A 17,872-nucleotide genomic window follows, 5' to 3' on the forward strand; every position below is an offset into this window, starting at 1 on the left:
GTCCGCCTCATTAGTACTAGTCGATGCATCAAAATGTTATTTATTTCATTAACTTTTTGTGGGTTTCCGGTTCCGCTAAACAGCTGCTAGTTTTGGGCAGCGTTTTATCACATAAATTAAACAAAATAAATTCCAACATCATTTTAATTAAAGGACATAAATAATTTCATGTTAGAAACGTGGTTTTGGGCCTTTTTTCCTCTCACTCTTTTCTCATTTTGTCGCTCGAAATTTTAATTAACGAAATGTCGAAATTGCATCTGAATTGCCTTGGGGTTGCGGCGGGTGCCAGACAACGTGAATTATTAGTAAATATTTGCAAATAAATAAGCAATTATGCAAAAGAATGTTGCCAAATTAGTGATAGTACGCCGGATTGCTGAATTTGTTTGTTGCTTTCCAAAGATAATTAAATTTCTATTTTTGCTCATTGAATTTTCGGACTCATGTGTATGTCCCGTACTGTATCTACTAGTCCAATCACTAGCCTTAGGCAATGGAGTAAATTAGGAATGTACTCGTAATTATATTTCTCTATTGTATGCACATATCTACTTGATTTTCCGAATCATTGACACCTCTAAGCACTGTACAATTCCCCCATTTAAGTCCCGTTTCGTTTTTTCCAAAGATGTTAATAATTTATTTGATTTAATTTTTATTTTCACTAGAATTATCTAGAAAAACTCTTCAGGATTGAAGGACATACAAGAAGGTTTCAATTAGCTGTTGGAGTGCTCTTAAGAGTCATGCACAGACACACAAATATTTTAAATTTCACATAAAAATACGTATTTCCATATCCTTCGTCTGATAGATTTCCCTCCAACGCTCCCAGAAAGCATGGACAGTCAAGGACTGCCTGCCTAATCCTTTGCTACGGAGTGTAATCTTTTCCACAGAATGGCTGTCGTCTGATGAGCATGTGCTTGAAAGAGAGTCTTCAAGACGAGAGTCTTCAATCACAAAGGTCTTTGGCGATTCTGTGGAAAAGATTACGCTTTTCGGGCTACCCACGATGGGATTGAACCAAATACACAATTAAATATATTTTGAATTGGAATTTATATATGAAAATTCAGAGCATTAGAATCCTAAATGGAGCAGCAACTTTGTTTTAAAGTCAAATTTAGACAAATGAGTGCAATTGAATTTTTCACGTATTTAATTGAAACGCATTTCGCCAGATTGCATGCAATTATACATACATCTATGTGGACTAATTGCAGCCATATGTTTTTTATTAAATTATAAATTTCATTTGCATTGGCAGTGCAAAGCCTCCGCAATCGGCTTACTCTCTAATGCCCATTAAACGTAATTAACTTTGGGCACATTACTCGCATTGGGTACCGCATTGGGCACCGCCGCCGCAAATAAATAAATGTTGCACATTTTGGGGAAATTTAAAAAATACTTCGGTTAAGTGGTGACAAATTGGACGTGAAGTTTGAAATTAATTTTATACTATTTTGACAGTTAATGTTTTCCCTGTTGGACTTTTGGACTGTTAGTTTATTAAATTAAGCAGGCATTAAACGTGACTGCATGTCTGTGGGCCTGGTATTTGGGTCATCAGTGGGAAAAACCAGCGCCAGTTCCAGTTCCAGTTCGAGGGCTGGAATTTAATTAAATGCGCGAATAAATTATGCAATATAATGGCAAACGCACTCACACGGTGCCCTTGCATATGGAATCGTATATTTCATTGCCTTTGGGTTAATACAGGGCCCCGAGAGAGAGAGAGAGAGAGACCCAGACCCAGACCCAGCGAGACACACAGTCACTGGCATAATTATATTTCCAAATATTGCATTCTGCACGCCGAAAAGTATGCCAGTCGCTGTCGACTGGTGTCGCCTCGTCCTCATCCGGGGTTCTGTCCTGGGTCCTGCACTATTATTAATGCAATTGCTGTGGCGATGATGGGGTGGCGCCTCCCCGAGACCACAATTACATCCCAAAACGTACATTATTACTCTGGAGATTTGCGAGCTTAATTCTAGTTAACCATTACGCTTTCCTCTGAAAGAAAAACATCTATTCTGCCTATTTTAAGAGGGGCTTTTCTATCCCAAACATATACTTCCCCGCATTCCTCAGGGATACATATATATATAGTAGAGCTCTTGTTTGGCAGGTCGGATAGCGAGCAGGATGAGGTTGTATTTTGGCGATTGCCACCATAGGTTTTCCTCTCACTGCAGGACTGTTTACTCATTAGGTATCCTAAAGTCTAGACAGCCCTGTAATTTTTACTTCACTCTTGCATCATTGACTTTTTGGAAAACAAGGTTTTTGGTGGTAATGGTGATAATATTGTAATGAGATTGCAAATGAAATCATTATCGGGAACATAATCGAATCGGAGGGTGATTGTCGACAGCCTGAATAACCGCACAGTTTGTTTTGGCTGCCATTTGCGTGGGGCGGATATGGTGGATATGGGCGTGTCACAGTTTCAATTTACATGCTTGTACTTCACACGTATGTCCATAATTTGCAACACACGCATACTGGTGCACACCCGCACCCACGCACACATACAAGTGCAACAAAATTGCCATTGCCTCGGCTTGTTATTGTTTCTGCTGCCCCTTTCCCCGCTGCTGTTTCCCATTCGGTTCAAAACAGTTTGCACATTGTCGTCATTAACGACAGTCCCTATGCCCTTGTGGAGGGTATTACGAAATGATAGAGGAGAGAGAATCGAGTAGATATGGACATGTCTTTCTGTTCATCTAAAACCCAACTAAAGCCAAAGAAAGCTCTGCAATACTTGTGTCCATGATCGATTGACCCGGGGTATGTTAGGGTAACTAAGCTTCGACCTCTGAACCAGTCCTTCCTCTCCTGTTGTTGATGTTCCTGCTGAAAGGCAGGGGCCATTCAGTGGGGTAGACCGCTGTGCAGTGCCATAATAATGCCATTGTTTATGTTGCTCCCGGCCTCGGCCCCGGCCCCGGCTTCGGCCCTAATATCAGAGTAATTTCAATATTTAGTCAACCACTTAATAATGTGCGGCTTACTAATGATTATTAATTATTGTTAAATGTTTGTTATCATTCTGGTGTTGCCATTGTCTGTGCTCTGCCACGGAGTGCAGTGTGGGGCTCTGTTCCTTGCGGTTTTGCTGTAAGCCGGTTAACCGCATATTACGACGGATGTAGATGGAAGTTATGGATGGACGTTCACGTGTGACGCAGGTGAAATGCTTTGCCATGACTCAAACGGGCTCCAACGATGCCTGGAATGTCGAGTGCATATTAGCTGGATCTATAATTATGTTATCTAGTTACCAGAAGGGGAGGTTGTACAGGAGCTGATTTACACAAAAGTACTCTTTGAAAGGGGAATCTCGTTTGATATCCGTACACCTGAATGCCTTTATTCAATGTGCTCACGTTTTCAGGCCATTATGCACTCCATTACCAGATCATCGATAAGATTCGGCGTGTTTATTTATTATGTACAGGCACCCGACGAGGCAAGACCAATCCCATTGGCCTCTAATTACAAGCATGGTCAACAATTAAAAGTCATTTATTATCTTCGCTGCCTCGTCCTTGGCCATAACAATGACTTATGGCCACTAATTAAATCAGCAAATTACAAGCACGCACATTACATAAATTGTAAATTACAAATAATCCCCCCAGGGCCCGCCAGGGGTAAGTAACTGCTCGGCCAGGTGAAATCTCTGCCAGCACACATCCTTGAGCATTCAAGGAAACGACTTCAAATTTAAGGAGGTAATCGCTCTAAGTTTAGGCCTGATATTGCTGTGAATATATTTGAATAGAATGTATCTATGTGTGTATCTATCCGCTTGCAATTCAGGGATTATTCGAATAGGTTTCCCTGAGCTAATTCATTGCTTTTCGAAGGCATCCCAGCCTTCTGCGCGTGCACGTCACCTCTTATTGGAGGCTCAAGGGCAATACATCCACCAGGAAAGGGCAGCATCATCGCTCCAGGTCTTGGCTGAGCATCTCCCTTCATCGGAAGAAGGAAAGTTTCTTCGATCTCGTTCGCCACTAAGTCGCTATCATCATTCAGCGTTACTTTAGATGAAATCTTTATCACGAAAAACAGTAAAACACAATGTACGAGCTCTGATGCATAGATTTAAGTTTAAGGAACTATTGTTGACTTTTTAAGAATTTGTAAGCTTTGCCACACCATAAACTGGCACTGTTTTTCTTCGTTTTTTGTTTTCGTCTAAAATGGTAAGTGCTCTTCGCCCGACTATGTTTCCATATGGATACGTATATGCCAAGCATATTCCCACACATCCCCAAGTCCAACTGGCTGCCAAACCACAAACGGGACCCCAAGGCAGAGGATGCTGCCAAGTCAGCTGCTACCGAGCTCTGGGCGTGGTGCTGCTCCTTTCGCTACTGCTGTCAACACTCGGGACTCGGAGCTGTCAATCTTAGGGTTGTGGCACAGTAGCAGTGGCAGTGGCAGTGGCAGTGGCAGCTTGTATTAAAAGAAGTCATCCTGTGCGCCCTGCCCAGTGTTTGCCCCAAATCAGCTCTACAGGTATCCATATCCTTCCTTCTATGCACGGGTGTGTGGTGTGGCTGGGACAGGTGAACTTGGCTCTAACATTTCACTCACTTTTGGTGGACTTTAAAAACAATTTATGCAACATTCTGCGGCGATGGGGCCCTGCATTGCGTTGGTGCCACATGCCCGCAAACTTGGGCATGTCCCAAAAAAGCCAAGACCAGCAACGTTGTCGTAGATGTGGCAGCAGCCAGTGCAAAATACGCGTTAAATGCGCAAAGCGTGCGGCACGCGCGGCGATAGCCAGGAAGTCGGGGGGCTGCAAATGGGGGCCCTGTGAATATGTTGTCAAATTCTCGTGAGGGCTTTAGTTGTTGCCTTTGTCTTGCTGCTTCTTGTGGCGTGGAAGGCGGCAGTCAGATGCCAAGCAGTCAAGCTGCCGAGCAGCCGAGCAGCCGAGTATCCAGGCAAGCATATTTCAAAAACCCAACTCCTGAGTGGCCTAAGTGCCTGCTTACAGATACATTTGCCTAAAGTATAACGTCTAACGTCTAACGTCTTCGCTCCACTCTCAGTCACACTCAGTTCCATGTCTGCCCGTCTTGAGCGTATATCACTTTTATTTGAGTTTGTGTTTGTGGCATTAGACATATTACGTATACGCATACGCATACGCTCGGGCTCTCCGCACCCATGCAGCCATCACGTTCCGTGCATTACACCAGAACAAGGCTTAGGCCCCGTCCTGTTGCTCGTCTCAAATTAGAAGATTATGATTTTTGCCTTGGCTCTAAGCTTTTGCTAATGGCTTAAGCTTATGCTTTTTTCCCTTCTTTGTTGTAGTACCGAGCAGGCAAAGGCGGACTTAAAGTTTCTCAATATTCGTGAACTGTGTTCCTGTAAGCTTATACATTTTGAATATACTCGTACTTCCGCAATTTGTTAAGTTTTCTAAGAGGATTTTGTTTGCATTTTTTTAATTGTTTGCAAACTTTATCTTGTATGCAAATATTGGCTAAAATCCTTGAATCCTTGAAAATTTCTCTTAAATCAAAACGTGAAACTCGAGCAAATTTGTTTATTTTATCTTAAACCGAAAAACCACTTACCTGTTTGTTGTATGTTCTTGTAAAGTAAGTAAAGTAAGAGTCCCAGAAGTGAATGGGCAAAAAGCATGGAAAATGATCTGCATCCGCATCCGCATCTCCATGCTCATCATTCTTATGCAGCGAGCAAATAGTTGTCGGAAAACAAAGAAATGAAACAGTCGGAAAACTCACTTAAATATGGATTTTGTTGCATTAAATCTCTTGTTGCACTCTGCCACTTTGAGCTTCCTTCCCCCCACTTCCCCCTTCCTCCTGCCCCCTTTGCATTAGCTTTTCTTTGCTGCTCCCAAAAAAGTTCTTTATAGAGGGGGGAGGGGGAAAAACTTCTTTTGACTGATTTTATTGTTGCCTTTGGCTGCATGCATCATTTATGGCTCGTGTGCTCTGCAGCATCCGGAAAATGCATTTCTAGCTGCTTCAACACTTTATTTACCCGCATACAGACCCTCAGCCAAATCATCCGCATGCACACCCACACCCACACCCACTCTCGAGCCCCAATGTCAATGTTTATTGATGCAAAACAAGATTTTCCCGCTGACTGCAAGGAAAATGGAAAAATTCAAGCCATTCGCTGGGTTCCATACACGTTCGTGTTTTCCTTTAATCGTCTTACGTATCCAATGGATTGAAAGAATGGGGTCACCAAGTTGTCTGGCTATAAATGATAGTTTGCTTATAATATGGAAAGCATATAGAGTCTATTGACTGCTGTGACCTCACTGAAACAGCCAAACTTTCCCTTCATTTCGGATCATCAAACAAACTCTTATTAAATCCCTCATGGAATTCGAGAGCTTAAGCTTTTCTCTACCTTCTACCGACTCAAAGACTGGGATTCCTCTCTTTGTTGGCTTAGACACGAAACGTTTACACTTGCTAATGGATTTTAAACAGTCGGCTTTGAGCACAACTGCCTGCGGTTCAACAGGTAAATTGATCAACATTCTGCTACAATTTCGCTTTCCGTTCTCCCAGTCGCAGCACTCCCTGCAGCGCCACGAAATCAACACAATTAACAAACTTCACACACCTGAAGACAGAGAGACACCGAACAGACAGATAGACAGACAAACCTTCATTTGCACTTCAGGTAGTAGACAAAGTAATCATCCTGAAAACACCGCAAAACGCTGTGGAAATTTGCTGGAAACTAACCCACATACTCGTACAGACAGAGACAGGAAGACAGCTTTTAATTGCATGCGCTTTGGAAAATGCACTGCAGGTTGCAGGTTGCTGGTTGCTGGTTGCACGTTGAAGCCCAGTCACTTATTCAAAGTTTTTCACGTTGCCTGCTGATGCCTGCAACTACTTCACTTAGCAGGGCCGCAGGGCCAGCCAAAAAGCGTTGCCGAGCATTAAAGCCAAGTGCAAACACGACAATGACAGGCGACAGGCAGCAGGCGACAGGCGACAACAGCCAAAGATTATCCCTGATGCTTAAATTTAAGCGTGTTGGGGGTCGGTCTTGGTCTTGGTCGTGGCTCCGGGAAACGCTGAAAATGTGCGAAATCTAAGGCAAACGTGGCAAACGTGAGGGAGATGCGTGTCATGCTCTAATGCTCATTGCGCAATCAGTTTGCTTAAGTTGGCTTTTGAGGGATGCGAGCGTGACACATAAATACGATGATATTGATTTCCCGAATAAAGATGTTGCAGTAGAGATCTCGACAACGGCTTTAAGATACATTCGACACACTATTCGTACAGATTATGTTTATCCCAGTATAAAGTATCTGCTTCCATCTCTAGCCAAAAAATTGCGTATACGACCTGTGGAGCCACAACCGAGGAACCACCAAGTGCTGCTGATGTTTGGAAGGGCCTACCAGGGTTTGTAGTTTCCCACCGCTTACCCAACAAGTAATCATAATAAGTGCTGGCCAGCCTGCAGAGCCGTTGCACAAGTTAACAAACATTTGGCCTCTTCGAGCTCTTGGACTTCCTTTAAACGAGACCATTGGAGCTTTAATGTTTGCTCTTTGCCATGTTTCCCTCAAACAGGACACACAAAATCAATGCCAGAAAACGCTTCTGCAGCCCCGTGCAACATTTTTGATGTGTGTTTGAAATTATTTGTGGTGATTCTACGGTTTTGTGGCTGCCTGTGGAAAGAGTTCCCACTGTGGCAGGTAACATTAATGCGCATTTAGCATTCGTTTGGATTTCGGTTAGGGGTTTATCTGCGGGTAAGGAGGCTGCTGCTGCTGCTGCTGATGGCTCTGTGACGTGCCTGGAAATTTCAATGAGCAGAACTAATACATTTTTGAAATGGCATTGAAAATCAGAGTCGTGTGTTATTTATGCCTGGAATTGATTTACCACATTTGTTGGATATAAACATAGATTTTCTTTTAGCAAAATGTTTACTCAAAAGTTGAGAGAATTTATAGTCGGGGAAATTGATTAGATTGAACTGAGGTCAAGGCTAATCCTGTGATGAGTGGTCGAGCGATGAGAGAACGTCTCTCTTTAGTTTCCCAAGCAAAAAGACAATATTCTTCGTACGAAGCTTATCCCATTCCATGCCAATCCTGGTGCCATTATTAGCATGAAAATGTTACCAAATAGCACTTGATTATTATTCATTGTCTGCTCATTGAGCGTAACTTTATTCTCTGTATCTTTTTTCTTGCTTTTCTCCGGCTAAGCGGGCACGGGGCGTCAATTATGCTAACAACCTCAAACACTCATAATCACTCCACAGGCAATCGTTTAGATAAGAGCCCGCCGCGCCAAGGAAACGCTGCGGGATATGCGATGGCTTCGCAGGAGACTAGACGGCCGTACTCGGGAGCGGCGAATCGTGAAACAAAGGGCACAGCAAGCTGAATAAATAGCACGATAAATGCCATAAACAAGAGCCAAAAAACTTTCACCAGAATGCGAAAAGAAACCGAACAAAGTCCAATAAAAGTCACGCAGCCACGATGCAGAGAGTCAGCACAAATGTCCGAAAACAAGTCCATGTCCGAGTCCAAGTCCGAGTGCGAGTCCATAGAAAGCAACAACTAAAGAAAAGTGCTCAGGCTTGATATCATAATTGCTTTAAGGAAACCCTTGCGTACAATTTGCAACTAGGTGGCAACACCGCCCCACTCCGCCAGCTCCGGCCCGCCCTGTGAACCGGTAACAACTCTCCAAGGACGAGATTTATGCGATTGCCGATAAGGACACTCGGGGAGTCGAGTCGAGTCTTTTGTCGTGTAATGGCATTTGTAAGCGTTGCCAGTGGGAAGCTCCTTAAGGCAATCACATTGTCCTTATTGGCCGTCGTCCCAGCCAAGGACCTCATTCTCACTCCCCTCTCGGAGCTGAGCCATTGTCCTGCTCCCGTAGCTGTATAATTTTCATTTTTGTATGCAGACTGCTTCTCTGGCAGGACTTTTCGTGTATTTATTGTTTTTTTAAACGCTCATTTCAATTAACATCGAAGACCAAACAAAAACTCGTACTGCCTTTCATATTAATTATTCATTAATAAAGCGGCAAAACAATACCATTTCTTTATGTATTTTCAACTTGTGATTGTGTAGAAGAACCGTCTTAATTGGACTATTCTGGCTGCTTTTTGCAGTTGTATATTTATGATAATTGTCTGGGCTATTTATAGCAAGATTCGGGTATGCTTTTTTGGGTAGGCGTGAGGCACGTCGCCGTCTCCTTTGAAAGAGATTCATATTTATGAGAATCGAAGTTTATGAGTGAATATTTTGTGTTTATCGATAAAGTTGGTTTTAAGAATGTCTAGACCCGGTCGAAAATGGATATTCCTGATTTGCATATACCGTTAAATAAAACACAACATTTTCTAGATTTTTCAGATTTCGCTGAACTATGAAATGGTGGCTTTCAAATTCGTTAAAGTCTTCCAACTGCCATTCACTTTATCTTGCCAATTTGGAAGTGGTATAAAGATTTCTTAAAAATGGGTTTCATCCATTCTGGGAAAACGAGAATGTATTTTCAATCACTCATAATAGAGCGAAAGCTTTCCCAGGAAGTTTCTCCGCATAATTTACAACTATGCTCTAGTTAGCATTCCCATTCCCGTGCCCATTAAGATCCGTGTTGACCTTTGCCCAGGACCCGAGAAAACTTCACGGTGCCAGAGTTAATGCGGCTACAAATTTTCGCTATCATCGTGGCACGCTATCGGCATCATTCATCATGCGCTGCCAAACAATTGACAACATAAAACGGCAAGGACGAGGACCGGGACCCCTGCCCCCTCACCCCAACTAAATCCAACATTTACCTGCAAATGAAACTTTTGAATTTTGATTGCGTTGGCGCTGATGCTGGAACGTATTCGGGCTGGGGTTGGCGCTGGTGTCGGGGTTCATTGTTATGGTAAAGTGCTTTCTTTTTATCTTTTGCTTCTTGCACGGTGGCTTAAACTGGGTCGTCAGTCAGTCCGTCAGTCCGTTAGTCCTCCAGTCGGTGGGTTGCCGCGTGGGTTGGTCGGGCACTTCATATGCAAAGTATGATCCACTTAATGCGATTTATAACGCTACTACAGCCCCCAGTCTGAGGTGGCGCCAAGCAAATATACTCGTAGTACGAGTGTATCGAGTGCCCGGAGCCCTGCGTAAACTATGCCTTGGGCTGCAGCATCAGCTGTAGATTCGCCTTTCCATATACTCGTTTGTTCCGCCTGTCATGCCCATCAGCCTCCTGTCTCCAGTCTGCTGTCTCCTGTCAGTCTCCAGGAGCCGCTGTCGCCTCCGACGCCTCGCCTCGGTGCTGTAGTCGATGATGCTGCGCTTTCATTCATGGCGATTATGTCGAGTCTGCCATTGTTGCCTCAGCCTTAGAAAATCCATTTCAAATCCCCAGTTTAGCGTAAATTTATACGGTGAAAACTGTATTTTGTATTTTGTTTTCTCTTTTTTTTTCTCATTTCCTTCTGCTTCTTTTTATGCTAGTCGTATTTATGTCATAAACTCGCTTTAGTTGTTTTAATTTAACGCCAAAATGCAAAAAGTAAATGAAGACGAGGCCAAGGAAGGAATCGGTTTATGCAGCGCTTTTCCCCCTCTGATGATGTTACATAATTGTGCGCGAACACTTCCATTTAAAACAGATTTCGCTTCGATGGACCAAGCCCCCAACCTCAACGGGGGTCCTGAGCCACCACCGTTCCCCATGTCGTATGCGTAACATTGTTAGCCATTGTTCTTGGCCGCGCATCCCCGCGGGGTAGTCGCTCCGCTATGGTGCTATGGTGTGTGCATTCGCGGTTCAGAAGAAACCAGAAGTAAAAGCGGCATACGAAGCTTGGAGTACCCTAGAAGGTCCAAGGTTTCATGGCACCTGAGGGCTATAGTGGGCCGATCTACTATTATATTTTGTATAAAATATATAGTTACGGCTTTGTATGTTAGGTATATAATAGTTTGATCCTTTCTTGACGTATATATATACAAACCCAAATTGGTACTCTATAGCTTCGCGAAGCAACTGACAATAATACCCTCCGTGAGGCCATAGAAGGGTAACAAGGTTGTGCAAAAAGCATATTCAAATATGAGAAAATTCGGGCAGACTGTATCCTTTTATCCCGTTTGGTGGTACACATAAAATTTCAGCGAAGGGCAAAAAATATTGCCAGAAATTGCGGTGCTGCGATTTAACTTTATCAACTGCTGCAGAAATTCATCGGGGCGGCCCGCACATGTGTAAGAAAATGGTCTCTTGAAACTTGACTGCCGCCACAAGTTGCCGACTCATTAGCAGCTACTTAAAAACTACTCGAGCAACAGCTGTCAGGTGTGCTCATACGACACAGAGCCCGTGCCACACCGTTCCTGCCACGTTATATTCAGACTGGCGCATAACGGTGGCAAATGTCAACATAACGTTACATTCAGGTAAACTGACAGGCAGGTCTCCGTGGGGCAACAGCTCTGGTCCCTGGTCCCCGGTTTCTGGTCTGCGCTCTCTGGCGGTTAATTAAAAAATGGAATCCTGCCAACCCACCGCAAAACACACACAAAAAAAAAAGAACCCGAGTGTTGAAGTATTGCTGCAGGGAATAAGCGTATGCGAAAATTTCTGCTTAAAGCTGATGATTACTACTTCTATTTAGCTGCTAAATTTAGCCCAGCATATACTGGAAAACTTTATCTACTTTTTGCTGCGTTGCACCTGTCAATGAGCTCATTAAATTGCAATTTGAGAAGATAATTTAGTAGAAATGGAGCCGTGGCTCAGTGCTGATTACGCGTACTTAATGGCTAACTTTTTTCCACATTGTCTTCCATTTCTCTCTGTCTGCTCTTTGAAAGTTTTGCTGCATTCATAATTAAATATGTCTGGAGTTTTACTTACTTCACAGCTCTACGGTTCTATGGGTTTTTTTTTTTCCATTTTGCGGGAATAATTTTAGTAAAATTGCAAAAATGTTATGCCCGCAGAAGAGTGGTCAGTGAAGAGATAAAAAGTTATCCAAGTTGGTTTACAATTATAATTAAATTAGTTTCAGGTGTGTGCAGAGGAGATGCTTGATAGAAGCTGTAGAAATCTAAGTGTTATTTGATTTGTTAGTTAATGGAACTGAGAGGTAAATGAAAACAGCATTTATATGCATTTGAGAGCAGTCCTTTTCAGTGCAACAATTTCCTTCGCCTTCAAATCTGAGACTTTAAGCCGAGGTCAAGGCTAACTTCAACCGAAGATTGGCAAGTGGTTGGCCCTGGGATATAATTTAATACCAATAAAATGGTTTGTCTTTCGTTAAAATTAAATTTCACACTTTTCATTCCTTTGCCAATTCAATTTTTGATATTATTCCCTGACAGACCAATAAAATTGTCACATTTCGCAACATGTCTCTGACAGTTGTGTGCGGTTTGTGGAAGGAGATGCTTCTTCTGGCTCCGGCTCCGGCTCCCGCTTCAGCTCTGGTGCTGGTTACGACTTGTTGTTGGGTCAGTTTATTGTTTGCCGGGGAATACCACCAGGGAAGGGAGAGGGCAACGCCTGCTCCGTGTTGTTTGGAAGGGGTGTACGAGTATGCATCATTGAAATATGTTTTTCGTTTACAGCAGCAACAGCAGCCGAAGAACAGGACAGAACAGCCCAGAACAAGCGAAAGCCGAGTGCAAAAATATTTTAGCAGCAGGAGAGGAGCCGCCGGAGCAGGAACAGCCGTCCTGTGGCAGTGCCACGTTACCGCAGCAGGCGGCCGACCAAAAACCAAACATTAAAAAAGGAGAGAAATACCAAAAGCAAAACCTTCATTAATCTTATTCAATGTCCGGCACATACTTTAACCCGATCCAGCCTCCAGTCCTCCAGATCTCCAGCATTCAGTCCTCCCACAGCCAGACGAGTATGTTTGTTTGTTTGTTCGCCCGCAGAGGGGTCGAAGGATAAACAATTTGCACATTTTAAGTTGATTTCTTTTGCGGAGTGGCGCATCCTCGGAGCCTCGGAGTGCTGCAACCTTGCATCGGTCACGCATTGCATACGTGTGTATTAAGTATACGCCGTGTGGTGTCCTGCGATCTGGCTTCCCAGCAACTTTATGTGCCTTACGTGCAGACAAATAAACATAAAAACGCAATCCAAGCAATATCAAGTATCTGCAAATACCATGTGCCAGGGTGAATCTTAAATTATTGACAATTTTCTAGCTGCAACTGGAGGTTGAACTATTGTGCAACTTTTGGAAAATCAATTAGCCATGACATCTGCATATTTAAATAGAAATTACAAGATTTTCCGATTAATAAATGGCCTCCAGAAGTCAACACGGCAGCTGTTGTGCATGAATTAGCATAGTTAGAGACGGAATTTACATATATAGCAAAATATTTTGGGAAATATTCCTATGCACACATTACGCATACGACGTGTGTGTCAGTTGACTTTTGTGGATATTGGCACGGCAATTCATATTCAATTCATTAGCTGCACAGCGGGGACAGGTTGCAAGGGTGGCTTTACAGTTCAAGTGGAATTAGCATAATTCAAAATTGGGCTTATTCTATATCTATTCTATTCTATTGTCATGTGAAGGCATTGGTGGACAGGTAATTCGACATAAAAGTTAAGCGGCGTTTAATTTTCCCATTTTTGACTTAAGAAAGGGGTTTTCTTTCGTAGAGGGGTTTGCCATAACATTTGACCTATTCCAAAGCATTTTCCGACAGAGCTTTCATATGCTTTATTCTCATAACGTCTTTGTTTCAACTTTGAGGTAGACTTATTGTGTTCCAATCACATGCAAATCCCTTCCACATGAACTTTCTCAAATGCTCCTCTCCTCCAGCATTCCCACCATGTTTCCCTGTCCTAGGAAGCTGGAAACATTTGCTCTTTTTGGCCCTTGCCAGCTGGCAGTGTGTATTGCTTTCAAATCATCCTCAATCTTGCGGCTTGCGGATGGCTTTCAGTCTGCGGAAATCAAAAGACACATTGTGCCCCGCCTGGCAAGTGCATCATGTGGCAGACTGGGACAAACAACAACGTCGTTGTGGCTGTCATTGACACACAGTCGGAGGGACGGCATGACTGGAGGATGGATTTTCCATGCACATTATGGAAAAGGACGTGCCTGACGGCTCACAGGGAGAGTGGCAGGGAGAGGGGAAATCGTCAGCGTAGCGCCCAACTATAAAGTCACAAAGTCAATTCATGGCTGCTGCAGTCGACGCACATAAATAAGCCCAAGAGGTTGGCAGATGTCGGGCCTGAGGACTCCTGAATCTGCTGGAACTGCCAGTAAACTGCTTTGACTGATGAGCGGCTCTCAATGGCGGCTAAACAGCCGAGTCCGCTGCTGGCTGGCGCATTAATTTCAGCCGGCTACGAAAATCCTTTAACTATTACCTCAAAGCCCGTCTGACTCACAATTTGCCTGAAGTTTCTACCCTGCAAAAACACTCATTCACTGCTTGAACAAGTGAAACAGAAGGAACAGAGAGAGACAGAGGGACAGAGAGACAGAGAGAGAGAGCAAAGTTTTGTAAAAGTAATAACAATGGCCAACTGACTGAAAGTTTATTACAATGATGATCATGCGGATGACGATGATGGCAAGAATGCATTAAATTAAATACAAACGAAAGGAAAACAATCCTACAAGAGCAACAAAATCTGCAACGAGTTTTGTTTGTGACTGCTTTATTTACATGAAGTTTTTCATTTGTTTTCTTGTCAACATCGGAGTGGAAAAATACAAATGGCTGGAGCCAGGGAAAATGTTTCCGAAATTGGATTCACTTTTTTGGGGACATTCAATTGAATTTATTAGTGGATACAAAAATATTGCTTCCATCGCCACAAAGTGCACACATATGGAGAATACCAAGACTGCAGTTGCAGCCCCAAAACAAAGTTCAAGTTCAGTGTGGACTCACGCCTGCCCCAAAAAGTAGGCAACATAAATAAGCTGCACCCTAAATCCTTTCCCGAATGCTGCTCGCCTCCTTTTATGCATATTTGTTGCTCTTTTAATGCGATTGTGTTTAAATTTATAGCACAGCTAACAAGAGTGCAGCCCTCCTTGTCGTTGTCGTTGTCGTTCTCGTTCTCCTTTCTTCTTTTTTGGCAGTGCAATCAGAAGTGTTTGAGTGCCGGAAACAACTCGTTTTTCTTAACTGAGCAACACGTTTGCCTGCTGCCGCGACCGGGCGTCTATCTGCGCTGTTTGCTTGATATTATTATTGCTGTTGCAGCTCCCGCAGGTTGCATGCATTTCCACTTGATAAGCAAACATGATGAAGGAGCGGAGGGAGAAGCCGGCGCGAAGGCTGGCAAGAAAAATCAACACAAGCCGGAAAATATGCATGTACTTGTTACCGGTAGATTTCCATTTTAGATGGCAATGTCGTCGCCGCGCCAACGTTGTTTGTATTTATGATTAGGGCAGGGCCCCAGACCGCCCACGTCCACGTTTGTATGAGGAATAGCGCGGCCCAAAGTCGCGCCAATCTGCGCCACATGCAAACCAATCGAATGCCACTTAATTGGCTTTTTATGCGACACACTTTTTCCAGCGGGCAACAACTTTCCCGAGCCACTAAATTTCGATCAAGCGGGGCACAAGAAATGCAATTGCAATTTGCGAAAGCGGCAAGGACATTGCCATATTATTTTTATGGGTCGGTTATTCAAAAAATCCACAGAAACAAACTCTAAGAAAGGAGCCGCAGGCGAAGTTTTTCCTTGGCACAGCCCGAAACCTCAAACAATTGCCTGGGAGTCCTGGTCGGTGTGGCTCTGGCGTTCTCGAATTATTTGGTAGCACGAAAGAAAGCCAGAGAAAATTATCTAAAGGTGCCTTCACACTTTTCCATCGCTCCAATGCTCCAATGCTCCCTGTCCTATTCGGGAAGTGTCTCTCGTTTCGGCTTTTCTTGCAGTGTACTTTTTATTGGCGTCGTTTTTTAACCCACTCCTGCAATTTTCGCATCCAACTTGAGCAAGAACAAAACAAGTTGTTGATCACATAAAGCGGAGCCGAGTCGAGACCAGACCTGGCCAAAGGCAAACCCCTCGACCAGAAGCAGAGACCTGGCAGAGCGGCGTCACTTCTTGTTTTCAGCATAAGTTCAAAGGTAGTACAAGTGGGCACGACATGCGACCAGAGGGGGCATGCCTCAGGCCGGGGGCATGGGCAAGACTGCCGCCAACAACTAAAACAAAACATTGACATAAAAACGTGAGCGCTGCTGTGGCTGCGGTTACAACAAAAGTTTTTTTTTGCGAGTTGCGAGTGAAATGCCCTTGGAAAGTAGGTATTACAAATTGCTGATGAAGTCTGCTGGGAATGCTTACACGGCAAAGTGGGTGTGTCACAATCTCAACGTATGCTGCTTAAAGGTTTTAAGTGGCTAAATTTTTGGGTACAAAGTGATAAAATAAGGCAAAATTGTGGGGCTATATTTCGAGAGTTAATTTATACAATTTCAATAAAAATCTCAAATAATTCAACAGGAATTTGAGACTACATTAAACTCTAATTTACATTCGTGGCATATTTAGCTGTGTTAAAAATAAATTTTTAATGCCATGCACTCAATATGTGTATCACAATCGAGCTCCTACTCCAAAAGGGCATCTCGTGTTTATTCAAAAAAACTTGCACATTTTTCCGTACTTTGCCTTCCGTACGTACTATACGTATGTTTCCCATTTTTCTTGCTGCTAACGACGTTAGTTTGCTCAATTTTTTCCACCTTGTTTTTGCTTATTAGTACATAGTTTTATTTTTATGCGACGGCTGCACGAGTTTTTTCATATTTTCCTTTTTTTTTGAAGGTTGCTCTTACTCCATGGCTATGGCTACGGCTATGGCTATGGTTTTGTGTGTTAACTGGGCCTGTACTTGGGCCATAAATTTTTGAAACTTGAACGTAAATGTGTTCCATGGTCTGCATTGTTGATGTGCTGCTGCTGCTGCTCCGCTGTTCTTGTTGCAGTTTTCTTCCATGAAAATGCAAAGCTGAAAATTTGCTGTGAAACAGTTTCGCTGTATTTTTTCCCTGTGCCTCTTGTTGATATGTTAATCGGGGTGTGCATGCCATTTTAATATTATTTGGTCGTTTGTTTAATTTTAACGCCACCGCGGCAATATTTTTTCGAGTTTAAAAGAAGAGAGCGAGGGCCATTTAATTTTAATTACAAGAAGGATCCCAGCGAACTATGCCTGCCACAAGATATTATGCAAATCGGCTAACACCCACAAATATACGATACACGAGTGTGTACAGACACGGATAGGTTCCCGCTGTCGCCACTGCAAACACAATCAAAGGTATGCCTCATATAAATGCCTCAAATTTTATTGTTTTACGTGCGTGAGGGGGGAATCGTGCGCCTGCCTCTGTGTGTGGCGTGTGTGTGTGTGTGGCCATGTGTTTGTGTTTGTTAAGGAGCGTGAGACCTCATAAAAGGTGAAAGGCTGCCATAAACGCCTCGTACGGCTGTGTGCGTGTGTGTATCTCTGTGTCATAAAATGTGCGTAAAACTTCCTTGTGGCATTTATTGATAAAACGTTTGGGCAATGAATTTCCATTTTGGAGAAAAGGCTTAAAGCTAAAATGAACAAATGCTATATGCGATGGAGGATGGCAGATGACATTGCATATTTGGAATGTTTTATCAGCGCATTATTCATTCGATAACGAACAAAGCAGGAAAGGAATGTTCAAGAATAACCAACGCAGCAGCCTTCGGGAGGATAGCAATTGAGTTAGAGAACACTAGACTGGTTCTATAATCTATGTTTATTCATA

Source organism: Drosophila pseudoobscura, chromosome 4, assembly GCF_009870125.1.
Source record: "Drosophila pseudoobscura strain MV-25-SWS-2005 chromosome 4, UCI_Dpse_MV25, whole genome shotgun sequence".
Lineage (NCBI taxonomy): Eukaryota > Metazoa > Arthropoda > Insecta > Diptera > Drosophilidae > Drosophila > Drosophila pseudoobscura.